At 46.7% G+C, this 24,500-nt stretch overlaps 1 protein-coding gene across 2 annotated transcripts in view; it reads right to left on the bottom strand.

The window, feature by feature from the left end:
• Nucleotides 1-21,011: 21,011 nt before the first annotated feature.
• ZDHHC18 (zinc finger DHHC-type palmitoyltransferase 18) overlaps nucleotides 21,012-24,500 on the bottom strand; it is a 474,560-nt gene continuing 471,071 nt past the window's right edge. For both annotated transcript variants that reach the window (XM_069622871.1, XM_069622872.1), the window contains one exon: nucleotides 21,012-21,485. The gene's annotated coding sequence lies outside the window, so the exon portion shown is untranslated. The remainder of the gene's footprint in view (nucleotides 21,486-24,500) is intronic.

The following is a 24,500-nucleotide window of genomic DNA, read 5'->3' as shown; positions in this document are numbered from 1 at the left end:
GGTTCTACAGCATTTTCAGGTACACAGGGTGTGTTTCCCTTGTTCGAACATACACGGTCTGAGGGTCCGTCTTAGACCGGTCTGCCTTTCGGTCCTGCAAACGGTGGTCTAGCTGCACAACCAGATTTATGAATTCTGCACAGTCTCTGGGTGGATCAACCACCTGGGCTAAGACGTCCTTTAATTTGCCTTGTAAGCCTCGATGGAATAACGTGGTTCTTTTGTTTTCTGGACACCTAGCTTCGGCAACCAGTCTGTTGAAGGTAGCAATGTACGTTAACAAGTCCTGGTTCCCCTGTCAGAGGGACAAGAGTGTCTACTGCTTGTTCCTGGGTATGGCGAGCAAAAAGTTTTTCCATTTCTCTCTGGAACCCCCTAAAGTCATGTAATAGAGGATCGTCATGGGTTACCAACGGCACCGACCAATCTGCTGCACTACCACTCAGGTATGATAAGACAAAAGCTACCCGAGCTTGGTCGTTTGGAAATGCTCCAGGCCGACAAAGAAAATGAAGGCGGCACCGATTGATGAATGCCGCATACTTCCGTGGGTCGTCTGAGAACCTTTCTGGTGGTGCCAGGGGCACTGTTCCAGGTAACGTGATCTGTACCGGAGTGGGTGATATGGCAGGGTTTTGCATCGTTGGATTGCTTCCAGGTAGAGGCGTCTGTCCTGCCTGTGATTGCAAGTAGTGCCTGCTAATCTCTTAAGTGTGTTCTTTGGTCACTATTAGGTCTCTCTGGAGGGCATTAGTCTCTAGTTGGGCAGAATGAACCTCAGCACAAAGCTCTCCTAGTAATTGGGCCAATTGATCCATTTCTGATGTCTCCATGGCGCCCAGGTGGATTTGTTATGGTAGGCTTCATGTTCTGTTACGCTCACCTGGTATCCACAGGGACGCCACCCAGCTGGTATGCTTCTCAGCTTTGCCCTGATGTGGTCTGCGGGGAAGATTCTGCCTGAAAATACAGGACGACTGTGTTCAAGACTGACCGACTGGGGCAAGTATCCTCCCTCCACCCCCATATGATTTCAGTCCCTCTGGCGCCCTCTCCTCACCTTGTGGTAGAATTAGGCGTGCTCTCCGTCCTGCCTTCTTTGCAGGTGCGCGTTGTCTTTCATGGGCGAGTGCGGTCCAGTTACTTCACTGACGCCGGCCTGTTTGATATTGTTCAGGTAGGTCTTATTGATGTTCTTTAGTTTTGTTGCTATCCTGCATGCCTTTCTTTGTTTAAAATGTCTCTTTTTTCTCCCTTATGTATGCAGAGCTTCAGCGCGGCGAACTGGCTTGGTTGAGCACCGCTGGTAAATGATGGTGCATTAAAAGCGCTATGATGCAATAAGCAAGCGCTATGCGCAGCGCTGCGAAGTCTTGCCTTTGCTAACCTGTGTTTTCCTTCCTTGTAGGTCGCCGTGTTCTTCAGCGCGAGTGGAATGTCCAGAGTGGTGCCAGCCGAGAGGCAACCAGCCAGGTAAGCCTTTTGAGCAGTTCGTAATTTGTAAATGTCTCTACAGCTTTCTTTAATGTTGCCTCTATCTTCCTTTTTCAGGTCGTTCGGTCCGGGAGGCGTGCAGATTCGAGGAAGCTGTTCTCAGTAGCTGCGAGCGTTTAAAGATGAAGACTGCAGGTAGGATGCTGCTGCTAATGATGTTCCTTTTGTCTCTTTGCAGGTTCTGCTTCTTCGAGGTTCGAGGGAATAGCTGGGCACGGTGAGCGTCACGTTGCAAGCTGCAAAGTAACACGAAGCATGTTCTGCAGTCAGGGTGTGGTTTATATAGCTCAGGTAAAGTAGTACCAGAGAAAGTAGTTCCAGGCCTGCCACACCCAAAACACTAGACCGCATAGCTTGGTTCTTAGGAACCAAGCTATGTGGATGATTCCATGTTGGCTGACAATACAATAAAGTAGTTCCCAAGCACATTGTTGTTCATGGTGTATGAGCCTGGCGGGGCCAGGAGGGCTTTTGAAGAGGATACCAGGCTCTAGAGGCCAGAGTCCTGACTCCACCTGGCCAATGGGTTTGCCAGAGGGTGTTTTGGGCGAGGGTCGTGACAAGTGCCTCTGCTAGAACGCACCCCCAAGCAGGTACACTTCACAGCATTCTTTCAGTCACACATGCCCCCCTTTCCTGTATTGTTTGTTTTACATCTTTTGTAACATTCGCCTGCGAACATTACTGTGACAAACCTGAGCGTTCTCGGCTAATTTCCAGTGAATATTTTGTAAAGTGCATGGTGGAAGTGTGTGGCTAGTTGGGGCTTTTATCGTTTGTTTTTATTTATTCCTGTGTCACTTGCAAATAAGATTTCACTTCAGGGCATGTGCAAGGTTATGCATAAGCGTGACACGATCTTGAGGCAGAGTTCCGGATATTGCACTGGCATGCAAGCCTGCAAGATTGACTAGAATGTGACCTCTGAATACCACCAAAAGGTTTATAGTGATATTTTCAAATGCCGTAGTTTCGAATGGCAAAGTTTCAAATAAAAATGTGTCAAAAAATGCATTTCAAATAAAAAAAATGTAAAGGGGGAGCCCCCCACCAACCACCGTTTTTTACCCCATAACACCCATTTTGTAAAAAAAGAAAACAAAGCTTTACCTACAAAAAAAATGCTTTTTTCAATGCTTTTTTTCTCCAAACTTTTGTCATTCGAAACTATGTTTTAGAAAAAATTACCGGATACCCATCAAAAATGATGTTGCAGTCTTTTAAAATGTTCACGTGGGCATTTTGTTAGACGACTATTGTTAAATTACAATTGAAAATCCAACATCCTTTGGCCGTTTTGAATCGTCAACCTTAGGACTTTGATTTTTGCTGTGACAGGTGAGCCTTTATTCTGACAGTGCTCCAGAAAGCACACATGGGGACAATCACTAAATGCCTGCATATAAATTGCCTAGCAGCTCAAACCTCTCTGGGCCTTTGAGATGCGCAGCTCCCCTTTCACCATCAATGACACCTACTCTTACATTTCAAAGGCAGCAGAGCTGGGAGGGGGCCATCCAAAATGCAAATTCAGATTAGCGCCCCTCCCCACTCCCGCAACCCCACAGCAGCATTTACTGGCCTTAATGGGTGCCTGTGTACCTTTCCTTCGATGGGCCGATTCTGCCCTTTGGAAAGGCTCACTGCTCATCCCCCCTTTAAAGACCCAATGGCTGTATATGAAGAAGCCCTTGATCAGGCCTTTGTGCTTGCTGGCCAATTCACACACTTTCCAACATCTCCAATGCCTTTTTTCCCTATATGGCTGCAATATCATAGTCAGGCTTTATACAATTTAAATAAATAAAGGAGCCAACCTGCTTTTAGTTTTAGCCAAATTTATCCTTACCTGTAGGGATTTGGAACAACTTCAAAGTGACATCTTCTGTAGACAGAAAAGAAGAGAACGGCAATAACGCTGGATGTGCATATTTTAATTGTTTTTTCAATTTACAAAGTGGTTTTCCTGTCTACATAACTTTATTTATTACAAAGGCCACTATTCAGTTCAGTATTTGGCCGAATACTTGTAGAACTATTCAGTATCCGGCCGAATACTTAAATCTAGTATTCCGTAAACCCCTACTTAAAATGTCTTGGGGTCACCCCCAAATCTTTCTAGGTGAGCTAATGTCATCACTAAATGCCCCAGATAAGACAACCCTTTGAGTCTGGGTCCAGTGTCCTCTAACAAGGCCCTCTTAGCCGACTCCTGTGGCTCCCTCCCTGGAAGGAACTCTGAGGGGTTCAAAAGAAAGATCATCCTAAGGCAGGATAGGCATTCTTCAAGCTTGCATGCCAGTGACACAAAGGGCTTCCAGTCAGGGACTTTACCTAAGACTCGCCAACTCTTCCCTAATCTCCTTAAGAAAAACCTCAAAGGGACTGTGAAAATGAGTTTCCGTGTCAGCTCGGCCGGAACAATTTAACGTGGGCCTTTCATTCCGTCCAGAAAATGCCTTAAAGATTCCACAGGTGCTGACAATGGCACCACAAACCCCCTTGAGCGTTCAGTGTGGAACCGTTTACAGATTTCTCTTTTCATGCTCAACATTCCTGGGGCGGGGGGGCTAAGGGTGGGGATTGGGCCAAAATGAAATTCACACTCCTGTTAGTGGCGTAGTAATAAGGATGGTCTAACAAGTGGGACCTGAAGCTAATGTAGTTGGGCCCACTGCAGTGACCAACATGGGCATTGACAGATTGTTGGTGGGCCTTGCCTGCTTGGGCCCTACCCAGTCTACGCCTCCGACTCCTCTGCTCGTAAGATATCTGAAGAACGAGACAAAAGATAAAGTTTTCACTTTACATGCTTTGACTTCTGTCTCCCTTCCATCATTCCCAACATGATCTTCCTCTTTTGCCTAAAGAGTCACTGCCTATTGCTTGGAGAATTGCTTACATCTTTCTGGTGTTGACCCTAGTTCAGGGTAAAATGTTATGGAGAGTGAATCTATTTAAGCTATCTTCCATTTGAATTGCCTCTATTACTTCATAGTTCAGAAAATGACTGCAGGTCAGAAAATGTATTATTTTAGCAACTTTTTCTATTGTCAAACAGTTTTTGCCCTCAAGATTCTGATATACGGATAACTTTCCTTGCGACTTGCCTCTTTCCCCCCCCCCACACTCGTATAGTAGTTATCTCACTATTCCTGAACATCTAAACTCTATTTACTAATTTAATGCATTTCCTAGTATTCACAACCTTCAACATGGAATTACTACTGAAATATTCTTTAAAGTAACTTGTTGATCTCCAGAATGTTTCCTCCACTGCTTTCATAAGTCAAGTGCCAGACGCAAGGAAACACTACTCCCGTTAACGAGCTGTGTCTCTCCTTGACAGTTACATGTACTTAGTTTATCGGAGATGTGCTTTTGCGTTAAGCTGCCCAGTGTTTGCTACATTTCTTAACCATCTAGAAGCGACTGCTACCGAACCATTTGTAGGCCACAAAGCCCCATTCATAAAACCTATAATGATCTCACAGATCTCCAAGACCAGGGGGGGGGGGGAATCAGTGCTGCCTGTCTCCTATTGGCTCCAGCTTAATGTTGAATACAGGACGGGGTATACTGTTTCTTCAATTGATGTGGTGAAAATTAAAGGGGCAATCAGATTGCCAGCGAGCCACTAATAACTCAATGTCTTATAAGCAGTCTTTAGTGACGTTGCAACCCACTGGGTGGTTCAGGATCATGTGCCACAAAGGATGAAATAGGATTGTTTTCATATTTAATTACGTCCTCAAGACCTCTAATGAAGACCTTCAGAAAAGGATCTGCTCCCTGGACTTCAAGTAATAAAAGGCAGTTTAGTGAAAATTCCAAGTCTTCTTCTCAGAGCCTCAGCTCCTGTCAGTACTGAGAATTTCGCTCACCATCTTGGAATGGGAGGGGCCCAGACTCCTGAAGGTAAATCAAGTTAAAGAAAGCCCCTTGATGTCCCCCACCCCCACATATAAAACAAACAACTAAAATGCTTTTCTGCCAACCCAAAAAAGCGTAGCTGCTTGCAGGGGCACAGAGTACGCAGGAATTGCCATTGTGTAATAAATGTGACAAGTTTTTTTGCAAGATCTTGTTGGGAACTGAGATTCAGTGGACTTCAGGATCCCATCCTCAAAGTAATGGCCAAACTGAGAAGGTGAACTGGGAACTGGAAAAATACCTGTGGTGTTATCTTAAGTCAGGGATACTACAGCTATGTCCCCATTTTTGAGTAACCTGGATTACGAGGCAAGATTTTAGCGATAACCAATTGCATAGAAATGTTCAAATCCGGATGTGGAATCGAGGTTTAAAATCATGAGGCAGCATCTTTGGAGTGCCACAGAGGTGGCTGAAACCTAGTAAAGCTGATTACAAAGGGTTTGCATATTAATCTAGGCTTTCAGCGCCAGATTACCCAGTGGTGAATTTGGCTTGGCTCCCCACTTAAAACATTAGGTTGAAAGGACGGCAGGAACAAGTTCAGTCCTGGTTTTATTGGATCTTTTCAGATAATATTTTCTCATCAGTGGTGGTTAAATTAAGTTTGAAGGTCCTGCCAGTCTTTCATTTGAGCTTGTTGAATGCCTTCATGGATGAAACCAGATTATAAGAGAATTTACCTCTAGTGATTTCAGAAAATGTGAAGGAGTGAGGTTTAGGACATCTTAGAGTCCAGGATTTAAGTGAGGAAGGTTATACTACCTCTGACTGGAAGGGTGATGTTGAAGAACAGTGGTAAGAGTTACCAAACAATGTCCATGCTCGGTGTCTATGTTTCATTCAGTTCATCCTTTTAAACTGGGCCCTTGGCTTGGACAGGGCTATTTTGGGAGTAGGATAACGTCAGGTTCAGGCTGTGGTTACCCACAAGCCGGGATGATGTCTTGGGTTCAGAAGACTGCAGAGGCTGTTTTAGGAAGAAGTCCGGTTTGAGTGTGTGAATTGAGAGTGACAAGGTTTTTTGTTAAAGTGAGTTTCCTTAAACCTTTTCCATTAGCAGTCTGATGGGGTCATCCCTGTCCAAGAAGGAAGCAAGGGGACAGAATGCCGATAGGTCCGGAGCACCTCCAGTCAGATAATATAGACCCAGGCACAACATTCTAGAACTACTCTTATCAGTTGATCTCCCAGTATAAAGACAGATTTCCCAAGGGCTCTTGTACAGGGTCTATTTCGTGCTACAGAAGATTAGAAGGACATCACCTTAATCAGCACATGATAAGTTGCAGACCCCTGGTAGGAGAAAGCGTTTGTTTGTGAAAGCAATTCTGAGTGAGTTTAAAAGATGATGCCAGGAGAGTGAAAAGTGTAATTTCAGTGGCACAAGATCCAAAGAATAATATGCAGGCCCCCAACACTGCACAATAACCTTTCTTGTGGGCTTTAGACTTCGGAATGGTGACTGGGGAAGTACAAATTATACCGAGGCCCCAAACTCCAACATGGAATGACCAGCAAGGGGCGAGGCCTTCTCATCACCAGAACACCCAGACTTCCCAGTTCAGAAGAACGAGTAGGGAGGAAAGGTATTCACAAAGACATAGTGAACAGGCAATATCCCACCGGCCAGTAAGGTCTTCTCAGGTCTACACCCCCAAGGTATACACTGAGCAGGGTCATCATGTTTTGTTCAGAGATAAACAGGGCACAGATGATTGGAGTTGGTTGGCGGGCGCCCTGGTGAGGGGCAACAAAAGCTCATAGCGTGTACCATCTGTGGGTGGGGGGTTTGTACAACTGCAGGATCCGATTACCCAAGCAAAAATCTATAGTTGGAATACTCTGGATTTTCTGCACCTGTGGTTTCCTCCAATTTTGGAGGGCTTTTCTATAACTTACTGTGTGGCGGAAAAAGGCCTGAATGGTAGGTCAATGGCCGACCTTATAGCCCTTCGAGTAGAGGGGCTACGAGATTGTTGCAGAACTTCAACCATCACCACTGATCCAGGCACTATTACGCCTCGGAAAGTCACGAACAGAAATCACAAAGATGATTATGCTGTTAAATTTATATTGGAACATGGCCTCAAAGTGGAGTGCGAAAATTATGGACACAACGTTTGCACTTATTGATGAGGCAAGAGCTGACTACCCAAATTTGGAGATCCTGGCATGCAGAGATCTGAATATCCATTGTTTTGATCGCACCAAAGACCTTACTGAAGCCATGCCCCCTTCAGCTACCCAGCAAGTAAAGAGGTTTACTTTGGAGGCAAGAATTGTTAGAATCATCCACCTGGTAAATGGGCATATTTCTGGGGATTGTCCTCCGAAGGCAACATGGAAAAGAGGCAGAGATTCAAAAATACGAGACTATGTGTTTGCCTCTGAACTACTCTTCTCTGATTTATTAAGCCTGGAGATTTGGGAGACTGCCAAAAGTGACCACAGTATTGTGGTTCTATCAGTATCAAACTGGCGAGTTAGGACCCCTAAGAGTAAAACAGCAACATTGGAAATTGAGCCAGGAAGAAACAGGTTTAGGCTACGATCATCTCCATTGAGAGGGCGCTAGAGGGCCACCCAAGATGGCCACCAAGGCTTGAGCTCCCGCGTTGCCCCGGATTAATCCGAAAGAATCCTGCTGTGCCAGAGTTGGTTATTCCCAACCAAGTGGTGTTCCCGGCTCCTAAACTCATCTCCCCTCCCTCCAAATCCAGAGGAAAATCGGCTCTGCTACGCGCCGATACGGCCCATCAGGTGCTGGGGCCCGGCGAGTTGCGTGGGCCTGGCGGGCTGCCCCGGCATGCGGGTCGCCCCTGCGGCGTGGATGTTCCTGGTGCCCCGGCGCGGCTGCTCTGCCCGGGGCGCAGACTGAGGTGGACCATTGGTGCGAGCCCACAACGAAACCTCGGCAACCCCTCCTCCCCGCCGCCCACTTCGGCCGGTAGACAAAGGTGGTGAACTGCGCTCCGGTGCCCCGGCACGACGGGAGGCCGAGGTGGCTCATTTTGTGGGAACCTGACGAGGGAAGCGATGGTGAAGCGAAGCCCCGATCAGTGCCAAGACTGAGGTACGAGCGGCGGGAGCGGGGAAGAGGTGGCTCATCATTCTTAACAACCTGCTTCACCAGGCCCTCTCCGTCCCGGAGACAAACTCCAGCGGCCCCCGTCCGCTTCCGGCGGCCCTGCCCACCGGCGCCACAACAGAGGGTCCCGCGTCCCTAGGCACCCGAGACTAACACTATCCACCCGCTACCCCCTGTGAGATCAAATTGCCTGGGCGGAGCGCCCATACGGAGGGAGGTGCGGCGAAGGGGATAGCGCTGCCGGAGAGGCTCCACCAGCCCGAGCTCTCGCGAACTCAATACCATCAACGGCTGCTCGCTCTGGCTGCGGATGTCTCATGGCGAACAACTTTTAGACTGAAGGCAAGCTGGCCCTCTCTCCTTAACGACAGAACAGGCTTGGCACGACCACACACTCACGGCAGAACCCTCTCAGCCACACCAGATGGTGCCATATTAGAAGGCATCCGCACCTCCCGCCACCCTTAGAAGGGGAAAGAGCTACGATAGAAGCTAAGGGATCCACAGAGAACCCACTTCACAGCAGACCTACGAACTACATCCAACCAGCAAATTACGATGGGGAAAACCGATAAAATTAAAAGGAAACTGAACTTTGACAATGGCACAGCCTCAAAAAGACCCCGCTTACAAGACGAAGACGAACCCACACCGGGAAGCTCACAGCAAACAGAACCAGGGAACAATTCGCTGGAAATAAAAGAACTCCTCCTTGAACTGAAGGTGGGCATCGGCAGCCTGAACAGTAAAATGGACGGCCTATCCTCTAAAGTGGACCTATTACAGCACCGCATCGACACCCACACACAGCGCCTAAACAAAGTCGAACAAAGTCTCTGGCCTGGACGATGGTGCGGCATCCCTGTTGAGCAAGGGATCCAGGCCAAATGTGAAGACTTGGATGGCCGATCCAGACGGAATAATATCTGCATCATTGGAGTAAGAGAACAAGAACCCCAGTCGAAAATGGAGGAATGGGTTGAGTCACTCTGTGTATCTCTCTTTGGTCGAGAAACCCTTTCCCATCTGTTCATAGTGGAAAGAGCGCACCGAATCCCATCTGCCAGACCGGCCCCTGGAGCTCCTACAAGACAGATTATTGCGAAACTACTTAATTACAGGGACCGGGACACTATCCTCCGGCTAGCTAGAGAAAAGGGAGAGCTGCTACACGACGGGGACAAAATCCACCTCTACCCCGACTTCTCTCCGGTGGTCCAAACACAGAGAAGAGCATTCACCAGCATCAAAGGCTCAGAGACAACCAGATGGCCTACTCAATGCTGTTCCCAGCACAGCTCAGAGTGCAACACAATGGAAGAATTCACTTCTTCCAATCTCCTGAAGAGGCCCACACATTCCTCGACCAGAACGGATGCCCTGACCAACACCCTCATCAACCACGTCCCCAAAGGGAAAGGAATCCTAGAAACCCCCCTTAAAGAACCGGAGACCACACACCCTAACGGACCACAACAAACCCACTGGAACAAGATCAAGATGGCAGAAAGCGGGGCAGGGACAACTGGGAGGCCCCAAGCGCCCCTTACACAGTATTTTTGTACCCAATTCAAGTTGGGAGGGTTCCGACGGACAAGTTGGGGGTTGTCCGCGTAATGGGAAAAGTTCTAAAGTTACAGGGGGGAAGATCACTACAGACAGCCTGGAGACCCCAGGGAAAGTCTCTGGTGTCAGTTCGTATACGAGCCAGGTGGGGGTTGCTCGTAGAGACAGTTCACCAAAAGCAGAGGGGGCGGAGGGGGAAGCTGCGCCGCTCACCTACTGCCGCTCGCCACCCCACCATCTCTCATCTCATCGTTGATACTACTGCACCATCCAACAAGAACCTCACAAACAGTAATCAAGGCGATCAATTCAAGGTTAGCTTCGACACTCTTTGTCAATATAGGCCAATCAAAAGCCAAGATATACCCTAACCCGCTCCATTCAAAGTTGCAACTTGGAACATAAGGGGGGTAACATCCCGTCCAAAACACAGAAAATCCTACAGTATCTGAGAAGACATGAGGTCGATGTGGCTATGGTCCAAGAAACACATCTAATCCCTGGCAAAGACCACACTTGGGCCAAATCCTGGGTCTGCCACAGGTACTTCTCATCATACTCGTCCTACTCAAGGGGAGTCGCTATCTTAATCCACAAGAGGACTAATTGTCGCCTAATCAACGCAACAAAAGGCAGAGCCATCCTGGTGAGTGGCATTATAGCAGGCAAGAGAATAACCTTAGTCAATTCTTACGCACCAAATGTGGACGGCCCGAATAATTTTGGCTGGCTACTGGTACAACTCTCCTCACAAGAACAGTCTACAATAATATGGGGTGGAGACATGAATACAGTTCTCGACTCAATAAAAGACAGATCGAGAGCCATACCTCAACCTAAATCTAAAGCCAGCCTGCAAATAGCTGAGATCTGCAGAGCATTCGATTTAAAAGACGCATGGAAAGCGGCCAACGGAGAAACGTGTGACTACACATTCCACTCGACGGTACACAACTCGAGCTTGAGAATCGATTATCTGTTCGTCTCAGCAAATGGTCCTCTAAAGAATGGCCCTTGCCACATACTTCCAAGAACTCTCTCCGACCACTCCCCGGTTATCTAGACCTCATCTCTTGTCAGCCTAAATCCACGCTGCAACGCTGGCGCTTCAAAACCGGCTCCATGCAAGATGAGGTGTTCGCTACCGAACTGAAAGAAGAGATTGACACATTACTGGAAGCCAATATTGGCTCAGTCCCCTCTGCCAGCACGATCTGGGAATCTCTAAAGTGCTTCTTAAGGGGAGTGTGTCAAGCCAAGGAAAACGGCATCCTCAAACTCATTAGACGAGAACTGGCAGCCAGTGAAGACCTACTCAAAAACCTTGAACGCCAGAATTCGAGCTCAGATGACCCGAGAGTAAAAGCCGCTCTGAGAGAGGAATTACAGAATTTTAACGCCACGGCAGAGCGAGAAATAAAATTCCCAACCCGCGGCTGCCAAATCAGACAGTAAGGTGAGGGTCAAAAACCCAGTGCCCTACTAGCAAAATTAATAAAAGTCGACCGCAAGCTAACTCCAATTGAAGGCATCCGCAATAAGCAGGGTGCGCTGATACACACAGATGAGGAGATGACGGAAGAATTTAGACGCTACTACCAAGACCTCTATAACATCCAGCATAATGGAAACTCAGATCTATCACTCGAGTATTTAGAAGACACAGAGTTGTTTTGGGTCAGAAGTCAGCTACGGGAACCTCTCAACGAACCAATCACACAAGAAGAGATCCTGGAAGCTATCTAGTCTCTTCCAAACTCCAAAGCCCCTGGCTCAGACGGCCTCACCAGAGAATTCTATAAAGCCTTTGCGAATACTCTGGCCCCTCTCCTAGCAGCCGTATACGAGTAAGCCCTAGAAAAAGGCACTCTCCCCCAGTCTTCCTGCGAAGCCAACGTCGTCCTCTTGCACAAGCAAGACAAACCTCCAGAGCAATGCGCATCCTACCGTCCCATCTCCTTACTAAACCTCGACAATAAAATACTAGCGAAGGTTCTCATGAGCAGGTTGATGCCGCTGATGCCCGCCCTGGTACTTGCAGACCAGGCAGGGTCCATACCAGGCCGCAACACGACCTTTGGAATCAGATGGCTGTTAGCCGTCATGGAGGCGTTGGACCCATCCCAGCAAGCAATCGCCATCCTGCTCGATGCTGAGAAAGCATTTGATTCGGTGGAGTGGCCATTCCTGTTCGCAGTGCTCACCAGGATGGGACTAGGAGCACGCTTCATTAAACCAGTATCCCTCTTATATACCAACCCACAAGACAACATCATAGTGGGGTCAGCAAAGTCAGCTACCATCAATCTGCGGCTCGGTACCAGGCAGTTGCTGCCCGCTATCAGCTCTTTTATTTGCCATGGTAATGGAGCCACTTGCCTCTAACCTTCGGGAACAGCGACAACAAAGATGACTCATCATCGGCCCACATAAACTCATCATTTCACTGTATGCGGACGATGTCATGCTATTCGTACGAGATCCCGCGGATAATTTGAACCTGGTCATGAGAGAGGTGATCAAATTTGGCACAGCGTCTGGGCTGAAAATCAACCAGTCAAAATCCATAGTGTTCCCACTGACCTCAGCGACCAAACCTTTCGCAGAGGACTTCAAGCTTACGTGGAAGACATCCAAAGTCCGGTACCTAGGAATACAACTGTCACAGAACCACCAAGAAGTGTTCCATGACAACTACGAAGTAGTCGCCAAATCACTGCAGGAGAAGGTGGCTCGTTGGAAAACCTTACCGCTAACCCTCTGGGGAAGAGCCTCCCTAGTTAAGATGGTGATTTTACCTAAGCTGTTGTACTTATTCACAAACATTTCCTTATTATTGCCGCAATCCTCCTTGAAAAAATTGAAAAGCACGGTCCTCGATTTACTATGGGCGGGCAAAACGGCCAGAGTGGCGCATTCAATATTGACTCTTCCAGTGACGAACGGAGGCCTGGCCCTTCCAGACCTGGAGAAATACTTCTGGGCGACACAGGCGCAATTTCTTGGCCATTGGTACTCGACACAAGCAGTCAGACCCCACGTGCAGGTGGAGCGAGCCCTAGTGACGCCCAACTTACTGAGGGCGGTCATCTTCAGCCAGATCCCGGTCTCCAACAATACCATGAATGTAGTATTCTCGACGTATAAAATCTGGAAGAAACTCGCTCAAAAATGTGAAGTACGATCGAGATTCTCAACCCTCCTTCCCGTCAAATTCATACCGGGGACCCCGCTGACGTCTGAAAGTTTTCCATCAATGGGTGGAAAAGCTTCATATAAATACCCTGGGAGACCTGTTCATCGAAGATACCTTCTTGACTCCAGAGCAGGCGAAAATGAGAGACGGGTCCACAGCGCTCGAATCTTTATCTATTTCAGAACTCGCTACACATTCCAAGCACTCCTACCCGACTTCCCTTGCCAACCTCCGACCTGGCAATTTCTACATAACGCAATACAATCACAAGGAGAAGGAAGGCTGGTCTCAATTATACAGAGCCATCATCACCAACACAACCTCCGACAACTCCCGTGCAAAAACCAGATGGGAGAGGTCCCTCGGTACAACCATCTCAGAGGAAGACTGGTCATTCATCCTGAAGCAAACGCAAAAAATTGCACTCAACACACGCCTCAAATTAATCCACTTTAACTTCCTTCATCAAACCTATCACACACCAGCAAAGACCAATAAACACCATCCTGAATCTCCCTCAAGATGCGAGCGATGTGGGGCAGCACCAGCCGACTTTGTCCATCTCGCTTGGGACTGTCCCAGACTGACCACGTTTTGGAATCAGGTTCTAGATACTACTGGAGCAATCATCAGAGAAGCTTATTCAACCTGCCCACACAGCAGCCCTACTGGGAATGACAAAAATGCTATCAGCGCCAACAAGAAAACTGGCTGGCCTACTGTTAACACTCGCCTGGAGAAGGGTCGCCATGGCATGGGGCCGAGGCCCGCCCCCCCCAGTCTCCACCTGGCGTAAAGACATCCTTTATTGCCAGGATGTTGAAGCTGACTTTGTCAAACTGCTGCCTCTCCACGCCTGTCCTCCTGACATATGGGGCCCACTGACGCTGTTCCCGATGAGTGAGGCCGAGGATGCCCCGGCCTCCCCTGCCAGCACTCATTAGTCATCGACCGTGACGTTGTTGTCACTTAAGCCCAGCACTCCATGGTGCCCTATAACGAGGAACTGGCTTGTTGCGGAGTGTGTCGACATCGATACCGAAAACCATGATGGAGGTGCGGGGGGGGCTGGTGCGACGAGTGGGGAATGGGAATGGCGCAGTTAATTCCACCCTAATGTGGGTGAGAAGTTGTATTGTGTTTCAGAAAAAAACAAAAATAAAGGTTTTAAAAAAAAGATCTCCATTGGATGCGTCCACAAAATTCTTGGCCACTCACCAAGTCGTTTTCAAAGCCTTTGATCCCAGACTCTCGACAGCGAATAAAGTCAGATTTACTTTTTGACATAAATATGACTCTGAAGTGGTCATGAGGAAAAAGGTTCCGAATAAGGAGCTAAGATTAAATTCCATAAGCCAAACATTGGCGTCAGGAAACATGCAAGAGGACTCAAATAAGCCTTTAAGAACTGGATTAAGGCACACAAGCACCTGATGTTGCAGCGAGAGGCAGAAAGCATGTTGCTTCACATCTAAAAAAAATACAGCCGAGATTGATTAACCATCTCCTGGCCCCTCAAAAAGCTATGCTGCTTAATTCAATACAGGCAGAAAAATGGAAGCGCTATTTCGAATCAGTTTTTGCTGGCCCCGATGTGAGTCAACTTCAAACCTTCTCGGACGCAGGTGACAAATAGGCTTTTTCTACGTCAAAGATCAGGGCCAGCAACTCTAGACCATCAGGCCCAGATGGAATGACAAATTTGCACCTGAAAGAAGATCTGAAATTTTTGGCCTCAGAACTCAAGCTCTGGTTCGAACATATTAAAAAGACCAATGGCTGCGCCATCACGGACAAGTGCAACCATTGTGCCAATTTTTTAAAAAAGGGCGATAAGGGGGTGCCAGCTAATTATAGGCCCATCGCCCTTTTAGATGTAAGCGGTAAAATCTTTGCTTCTTAAATCCCCATCTAATTGGGCAACATCAACACATCATTAGGACCCTTGGCCAACAGGATTTATCAAAGGCATGGGAACGCGGTCAACCTCTTCATCCTTAACATTCTAAAGACAAAGGTGAAGGCAAGGAATGGGTCTGAACTCTATGGGGCCTCAATTGACTTGCTGCAAGCCTTTGACACCATAGACCATCAGCGTCTGGTCAAAATTGGAACATTGGGGCTGCCCGACAGACATAGGAGAAGCCCTGAAATGACTACACTCTGAGACCTCAATATGTGTGAGATTAGACCGAAGGGGCCTCTTGACCAATCCCATTAGAACATTCAATGGGTTAAAACAAGGTTATCCGTTGGCACCAGCTGTTTTCAATTTGTTTATTTCAGACCGTAGAGGAGGCCTTCGACAATGTCAGAGGTTTTCCACCTTAACTGGTAACTGTCCAAATTGGAAGACTGCTCTACGCAGAGGACCTGATCCTGCTTGATCAGATCAAGGTGGGCCTTCAAAGGCAGTTCAGTGCCCTGGAAGAGTATGTAGAACAAATCACAAATCCTAACCTTTGGGAAAAGGACGAAATGGGGGAGCTACAAAGACATGGTTTCTTAATGGCGGGAAAATCCTGGAAGTGTCAGCACTTACCTATTTGGGTCTTTGCCTAAATGATAGTGTTGCTGATACTCAAAGAGAAAAAGTACTGCGGAGCAAGACAAAGAATTTAGCTGCTCAAGCCATTATCATTAAGAACAGATATTGTACATTTTCCTTGACTCCAGTGACCCTATTTTCTTCAACTAAAGGTGACTGATCTTGACCGACGGGACTGAAACCTCATTCTCACTCTCTGCACTAGAGTAGAGGGAAAACATGACGGTATTTTTTTGGAGGAGGGCGTTACGCCTACCGAACTGTGTTCCAATTCAGGTAATAAGGGTGGAATTAGGGTAGACTTCCCTCTATTCCATTACAGTTTAGGAAACCCTCTCACTTCAGGAAATGCAGTGCAGAAGAGAAGGAAGGAAATTTGGCGGGAATTGGTCTGGCCATGGCAAGTTCTTCGGAAGCCCTATTGACCGCCTGGAGTTCACTGTGTATTGACATTTTGACCGAATTGGGCGAAAAACAGTAGACTCGCTGCGGGGGAGTTAAAAGAAAATTGTATGATCTTGACTGGATCCAATCGTTGGAGGCCAGAGTTAATACATAGATCTGGGCACTTTCACGATCAGAATGACACCTTGCCTAGTAGGATCGTTGTCGGTCTTCCCTCTGTTCCCCCCTCCCTGCCTCGTCGCGCCTTGAAACACTTGTGTATAGGCGCATTACAAATGCCATATCATATCATGGTAATAACTTTAAGGATTTAAGAGCAAGGGGCTCACTTCCTTCTTATATGTCCAAATTCCTGTGTAAATTCAAGCGGGATAATTTGAGGGTGAGGATGAATCTATAACCAACTAAGGAAGTTCTGGAAATTAGGACGCCACCTGAGACACAGGATTACCAGTCCAGGTTGTGTGATTATGATCGAGAAACTTTTACTTCATCTTACTCTTCACTGTCCCGGTTGTAAATACCTTCGAACAAAATGGCTGGCTAAGTACTTTGATAGATTTGCAACTTTGATGGTGGAGGAGTGGTGGGGTAGACATGTCAAGCACATAAACCACGTTGAGCTTCACTTTTTTGGCCTTTGTGAAAGAACTTTTTTGAATTAATAGCGGGCAAATAAGCCTAAATTAATATGTTAACTGAAGTCAAGGGAACATCCATTTAAATAGGGGATTTAAAGGGTACACCCTGTTTTTAGAACAGGGGTTCAGGTTTGAACGGTAGACTAACGAGTATGGGTGCCCCCAGCGAGGTGGTTATCTGTTATTTGTGAAATGAAGATCGAAACTTTGTACTGTGTAATTAATTTAATCATCTTTTGTTTGATTTGTACTGTTTGAGCTAAGGTTTAAGTTGAAAACCAAATGCTAATGCATTTGGTTTAAATAACCTTTCCAGGATGAGCAGCCAGGAGTGCAGAACGCACACACACTCTAACTAGCGGAGGCTGAAATCATGTCACTAAGGATGTGGCCTTTAAACTGGGGGCCCACAGTATGTCCAGGGCTCCCCAGTTATTAAAAAAGGATTAAGATGACTGTTCTTAATGTAAAAAAAGGTTTAAGGTGACTGATTTGAACAGAAAACATAAGCATTAGTATATCTCTGCATTTTTGACAGAGCCTGCCCCTCGCCCCTCTCCCCCAACCGCAGACATCCTTTGGGCCTCCTAAGGGGAGCTAAACCCGAGCTGCGAGTCAGGGGGGAGGGGCAGAAACACCATTGGACCTCCAGGGGTGGCCGCGTATGAAAAAGTTTGGAAACCACTGCACTAAGACATTGGGTACTGTACCAAATTTCCAGTGAACAGGCAGTCGCAGAGGCTGAGAGCGAAATAGGAAGGTGCCAAGGTTGAAAGGAGAGTTGCATTCATTACATCGGGAGCACACTGACAGCATGGTAGGTTTGTTGTGGGCTGGGCAAGCCCAGAAGTTGGGCCTTTTACTCTCACAGAATGTAGGGTCAGCATTCGGCCAAAAGAAAATGTCAGAAGGCAGCCACCCACATTTCTGCAGAACTTAAAGATTCAAAGAATGAACCTCTCTTTTGAACATTAAGTTGCATAGGGTTAGAGATAGAGTACTTGGGATAATCATCTAAAGTGATGGGCATTTGGAAAGCGATACTAATTGAAAAGCCTAGTTACACAGCATTGGGTTTACTTAGACAAGGTTTAGAATACATTATCCAGGTATTAAGCAGCGGCAGGCAGGTATAAAGGGTAATCTGGGGAAGGGACCAAGGGAGGAAGAAAAGTTCGCCAATTCTGAATTGTGCTGCAGGTGCAGATAAGACGTCTGAGGGTTTGTAGGCGTTCCACAGCTTCTACAGGATTCTACTCGAGTACCTGACAGTTGAACCACCAAAAGCTTAACAGAAATTACCTTTAAACTGGTTTAAGATTCTAAAGCAGGTGTAAAGGCCACTACCCCTCAAGATTTCAACAATGACAATTAACTACACAGATGTCTTAAGGCTGCAGCTGTTGCAAATATGAAGTAATATAAAACAACAAGCACAAGGTCAGCAAAGCAACTGAACATGAAAGAAAAACTTATAAACATTCCAATCTTCGCATGTGAAAAAACAATCCGCAAGAGTTCTTTACTTACCTATCAGGCGGAAATGATCTTCAGTGAAACGGGTTTTGAGAAGATAGATGATCAGCACAGATTTGTGAGAGGGAGTCTGGTGGTATTATGGGCTTTCTTGAAGGGGAATACACCAATTTGTGCAGGCTATGCTGATACGAAGAAAATAAACTATTTTATTTTCTATTTATTTGTAAAGCACCAGTAGGTCACAAGCTTCGGGCGCAGAGACATGAACACAGGGGCACATATAGCTGTATTTTGGTCTTAAGGTACGCTGTTTTTTTCATTTTGTTTTTCATTCATTTCCATAGATACATCTGTGCGCCAGTGTTAAGGCCTTAAAGTGGACGCGGTCTTCGATTTTCAACCAGTGTAGCTCCCTTCTGGAGCTACTGATATGCTGAGATCTCATTTGTTTGCTTAATGATAGTTATAGCGTTGTTCTGAACAACCTGAAAGCTGTGGAGGCATTGTTGGTTAGATACCAGAATGAGTGCGTTGCCATAGTCCAGGCGTGACAATAGGATCGCTCTTGCAATTGTGGCACAGTTGTCCTCTGATAGGTAGGGCCTAATGGCTTTTAATAATCTAAGGTGGTATGCACACATTTTTTTAATGTATTGAGCTTCAGTCCCCAAGGAGGCTTCAAGCATCATTCCAAGGGTTTTGATGTTACTCGAGACTTGTATTTGTGTGTCTTATCAAAAATGAGCTGTATGTTGCTGGTCATTTTGCTCTGGCTGAAAGGGAGTCAAATACCATAAACTCTGTTTTTTGTCATTAAGGCACATCCAATTAGCGTCCATCCATTGTTCTACAGTATTGTAGACCATGTTAAGCTGATCGCTATCTTTCTGGAAGTTCCCACTCAGTTCAATCACCAGCTGAGTATCATCAGCATAGTTGGTGAATAAAGTGTTGATATGGTCGAGGACTAAGCAGAGATATCTCAGATAAAGATTGAATAGTAGTGGTGAAATACTGCCCCCCTGTGGGACACCACATAGAATTTCTTTTTCCAAGGAGAACTTATCCCCCCCAGTAAACCCTAGACATCCTATTTTTTAAAAAGGACATTATCCAACGATCGCTTATCCTGAGCAGTTGGTGGTTTTCTCTAGAGCAGTCTTGAGTAGGTTGTGATCCAGCAGGTCAAATGCTGCACTTAGATCAAGAAGAATAAGCAGGCCTGCCTTCCCCTGGTCTATGATGCTGAGCATTTTAGTTTGCAGGTCCAGCATGGCCGTCTCTGTGGTATGGGCTGGACGGAATCCTGATGGTCGGTGATGTAAGGAGTTTGATGCTTCAATGTGAGCCTGAAGTTGCATAGTGGCTATCCTGTCCATAATCATGAGGATGAAATTACAGTTCATAATGGGCCTAAGATTGTTAGTCTCTTTGGTCGAGGTTGGGTTTCATTAAATGTGGCGTTACTGTGACCCTTTTTATGGCTTCTGGTACTATCCGGTCTCTGAACGAGGTGATGATTTTCATCAGGATTGGAGCAAAGATGTCCAATATTATTTTGGGCGGAAGTATGTTTTCTGCACAGGTGGTAGGCTTTATAGAAGCAAGCACCTTTATCATATAGGTGCTGGTAATTTCTGTGAACTTTAATGTTTCTATATGGTGGACTGACACCTCAACGGCAGTGCTGCTGTCTTTTTGCGAGTTTGGGAGTTTGCTATTAAGTCCCTAGCTTCAGTGATTTTATTAAAGGCGGCGATCTGGGTTGCATTGCGTAGGTGAGAAGGGGGGGGGGGGGGGGAGTGATAGCCTTGAGCTGACTTGGGCTGGGAAACTGAGTTTCTCTTTCTTGTGTTACCACCCTGGCAATGTGGGAATGTGAAAGCACCAAAATCACACAAAATAAATGGATACATTAACTTCCTATAAAACATTTGATGCCCATTTCCAGATCACAGGAGTCCCCAAAGTCAATATCAATGACTTAACACTGCTTGAATCACAGTGTAATCCTAACACACCACGAGGTGATTATTTACTTTAGAAAAAGCCCTGTTTCATTACCCTTTGTTTTCAAAAGCATTCCACATTCTCACTGTCCACCATCGGAGCAGGTTTGGTAGACCAGGATTACCATTTGGATTTTGCACAGGGAAATTATTCTCTCTCGAACGAGGGCAATTAAGTATCTAATCTTCCAAGATTACACAAGCACAGTCCAGCCCCTCATGCAGTCAACACAACCATTTACCAACTCGCAAACCGGGCCTCATTTGCACTTCCCACTATATATTTCTAGAGCAATAACTTACTCATGGCGCGTAAGACATTGTATTATGTGTGGATTTGGAAAATAAGTGCTGGGGGAGCTTTATGGCTAGCAAGTTGTTTGCAGCAAAATGTTTACCCTGATCAAAAACCTTCCAAAGCTTTCCTGGTTAAACAGATACACCTACCACAGACGCACCATTCCTCATACAGTAGTCTACGCAATCTGCTATGCAGCCCACATTTCACTAAACATTCTCCACCTTACCTGCATCACCCTTGTGTCCAATATCTTTTCCAGCTTTTCCCAACCTCATCTTTGAATATTTCTTTATCCTTGCAAAAGATAATTCTCTGGAAACCACTAAAGTGGTGATTTGGCACAGTATAAAAACAGAGTAACATATCAGCTTTATTGTCAATTTACGACTAGTACTCAAAAAGTTGCACAAGATGAAATTACAGAATGCTGCTTTTCTTGCATCGTGAATACAAAAAACATTAGTGCATAGAAGCTGTGAAACATGGATTTTATCCCACAGAGGAAATGTGTTGAAGTTGTGGCCTGGGTTTCCAGGAGCAACCAGTGCATTATAACAAAGTAAATGTCTTGGAGACCATTACGAGTGACAGCAGAATTCTCGAACTTTTCTGGCATCTTTATGCTGCTCCACTTGAGTGGAAAGGAGGAGTAATGGTCGATCGATTCCAGTGTCCACAATGTCCAAGCAGAAGTGATAGTGAAACGGGCAACTCGGAATTAAATGTTACCCATCGCAGTGCTTCCTGTTCTCATAGCCCATAGTGTTCTTTTTCCCATATTCTTGAAATGCCAACGTCTCTGAAGCAGGATTGGACCTTTACCTTAAAAAAGTGAAATTGCAAAGGAAGGTCAATGTGAATTTATGGGAACGTCTTGGTCTGCCGCTACGTGCAGCAACCGTCAGAGTCCTTCAGTTCTCAGTTACTTTTAAACCGTTTAGAGTGTGGAGAACGAATAAAAAGGTGTGGGTAAATCACAGACTATAAGAGTAGTTGCTACAAAAACTTGATTTACCACCCATTCATTAGTGTAAAAGAAGGGAATAGTTTCTTACCTGTATCTCCATTTCTCCAGCATTGGTATCTTTCATGGATTCACATGCTTAGAATATTCCCCGTCGACAGACTGGGAACCCTCAGTACGCTTATAAAGCCGTTTCCCATAGGAAAACTTTTGACACTTGTGTCCCATCTATGTCGTTTTGGGGCAACGCACGCATGCCCCACTAGGATGTAGCGGTATAAATGCCCCGCCCCCGCAGCTCCCTTCAGATTTCGACCCCTCCAAAACCGAATGGGGTGAAACCTAGATATACAAGACCATTGCATTCCGGGGAGGCCGGCGGGCGCATGTGAATCCATGAAAGATAACAATGCTGGAGAAATGGAGTTATAGGTAAGAAACTATTCCCTTCTCCAGCATTGGATCTTTCATGGATTCACATGCTTAGAAGAGAATGCACAGCAGTGATCCTGAAAAAGAGGAGGTGTGAATGCAATCCGTCACCCTCCTAAGCATATGTATAGCTAACCACGCGTATGTGGGATGCCAATGTAAAATACGCAACATTACATGCACAGATATATATATATATACACATATATACATACACACACACATCCTTCTATACATCCATATATACATATGTCAAAATAAGCAGACCCTTCTTGAAAAGGTCTTACCTTATTGAAACAGATGGCGCAAGACTGCTCTTCCCATTTGTATCTCGTCCGCATGCTGCCGTTCGAGGCAGTAATGGCGGGTAAATGTGTGAGGCACTGACCATGCCGCCGCCTGGCAAATGTCTGTCAGCGGGATTCCTGCCCACAACGCCGTTGACAACGAAGTTGCCCTTGTAGAATGAGCTCTCGGACGCCCTTGTAGCGGTTTTCCCGCTTTGGAATGACAGAAGGCAATTGTCGACGAGGCCCATCGGGCCAGTCCCTGCTTTGAAATTGCTTTTCCTTTCGCCGAAGGACCAGATGCAACGAAGAGTTGTTGCGTAGATCTAAATTGCAGAGTCCGATGAAGGTAACATTTTAAAGCTCTCTTTACGTCCAAGGTATGTAGGACTTTCCGCAGCCGATGAGCGGGTCGCGAAAAAGGTGGGCAGGACAATGGATGAGTGCTTAGGATAAGCCGTAGGAACTTTTGGAATGAAACGAGGATTCGTTGACAGAACCACTTTGTCCTTAAAAAAACCTTTAGGTACGGAGGGTCTATGACCAACGCTTGCAACTCCGAGATCCGCCTAGCTGATGTTATAGCTATTAGAAAGGCAACTTTCCATGACAAGAACTTCATCGACGATGTGGCCATTGGTTCAAAGGGTGGTTTCATTAACCCTGCTAGCACCATATTAAGGCTCCACGTTGGTGAAAAACGTTCAACCGGAGGGAACGTCCGGAACAAACCCCTCATGAAGTGTTTCACCAACCTGTCACTAAACAAGGGAGACGACTTCCTCCTCCTGGTGAATCTAGAGATGGCCGCCAGGTGTACCTTAATTGATGAAAAAGATAATCTGTTCTTCGGTAGGTGTAGCAGATACGGCAGAAGCTGTTCCGGAGTGACCCTTAGAGGTTGCACTCCCATCTGTCCTTGACACCACGTACAGAACCTTCTCCACTTACAATCGTACGACTTGTTGGTGGAAGGGGCTCGCGCTGCTTGCAGGATCCTCCGACAGTCCGACGAAATGCTCAAGGCACCAAATTCCGAAAAGTCAGGAGCCAAGCTGTGAGATTGACTGTCTGGATTGTGATGCCACACTGTTCCCTCGTCCCGGGACAGGAGATTGTGAACCTTCGGGAACGATATTGGTTGATCCACTGACAGGTGAAGGAGGTCAGAAAACCACGGCTGCCTCGGCCAACACGGTGCCACTAGGATGACCCGGCACCTGTACCTGCGTATCCACTGCAGAGTTCTCCGTATATTAGACGGAACGGTGGGAAGGCGTAGAGGAACTTGTCCATCCACGGGAAGGAGAACGCTTCCCCCAGAGAGTCTTCCTGTGGCCGCCTGCTGGCATACATTCCGCACTTCTTGTTCCTCTCCGTAGCGAAGAGATCCAGCGGAGGCTGTCCCCATTTCTCAAAGACCTTCGACAACTGAACGCGGTCTATCTCCCATTTGTGAATTTGGTCCATATTTCTGCTGAGCAAGTCCGCATGCTCGTTCCGTACACCCGGAAGATGATGAGCTACGATAGATATATCGTGTTTCAGAGCCCAATGCCACACCTTCTGAGCCTCGGTGGAATGGGTTCTGGATCGCGTGCCACCTTGCTTCCTCAAGTAAAACATCGCCGTCGTGTTGTCTGTCAATATTCTCACTGTGGACCCTCTGATGTGCGGCAGGAACGACTTCAGGGCCCAGCGCACTGCTCTCAGTTCCAGAATGTTAATGTGCAGGAGAGATTCCCTCCGAGACCAACTACTTTGCATTTGTAGAGTGTGCTCACCAGCCTGTCAGGGACGCGTCCTACATTATGGTTAGCCGAAACTCCGGCTCCTGTAGGGGTACCCCTCTGGATAGATTCTGGAAGCTCTGCCACCACTGAAGAGCTAGTAGGAGCTCGTCGACGGTCAGTTTGTCGGACAAGAGCCCTTGGGCCTGCGTCCACCAGAAACTCCTGAACCAGCCTCATGAACAGGCGGCAGTTGCCCACCAGAGGAATGCAGGACGCCATAGCGCCCAGAATTGACATTTTCTCACTGACAGTCTGGTATTGATTTTCAGCTGACCTGCCAATCGATTGAGTTTGTTGATTCTGTCGAGGGATGGTTTCACTAACCCTGACTGGGTCTCAAGCGGTGCACCCAGGAACACCA

The sequence above is a fragment of the Ambystoma mexicanum genome, chromosome 11 (assembly GCF_040938575.1).
Source record: "Ambystoma mexicanum isolate Mex_15411 chromosome 11, UKY_AmexF1_1, whole genome shotgun sequence".
NCBI classification, from domain to species: Eukaryota; Metazoa; Chordata; class Amphibia; order Caudata; family Ambystomatidae; genus Ambystoma; species Ambystoma mexicanum.
This window is presented reverse-complemented; position numbering and strand designations above follow the sequence as displayed.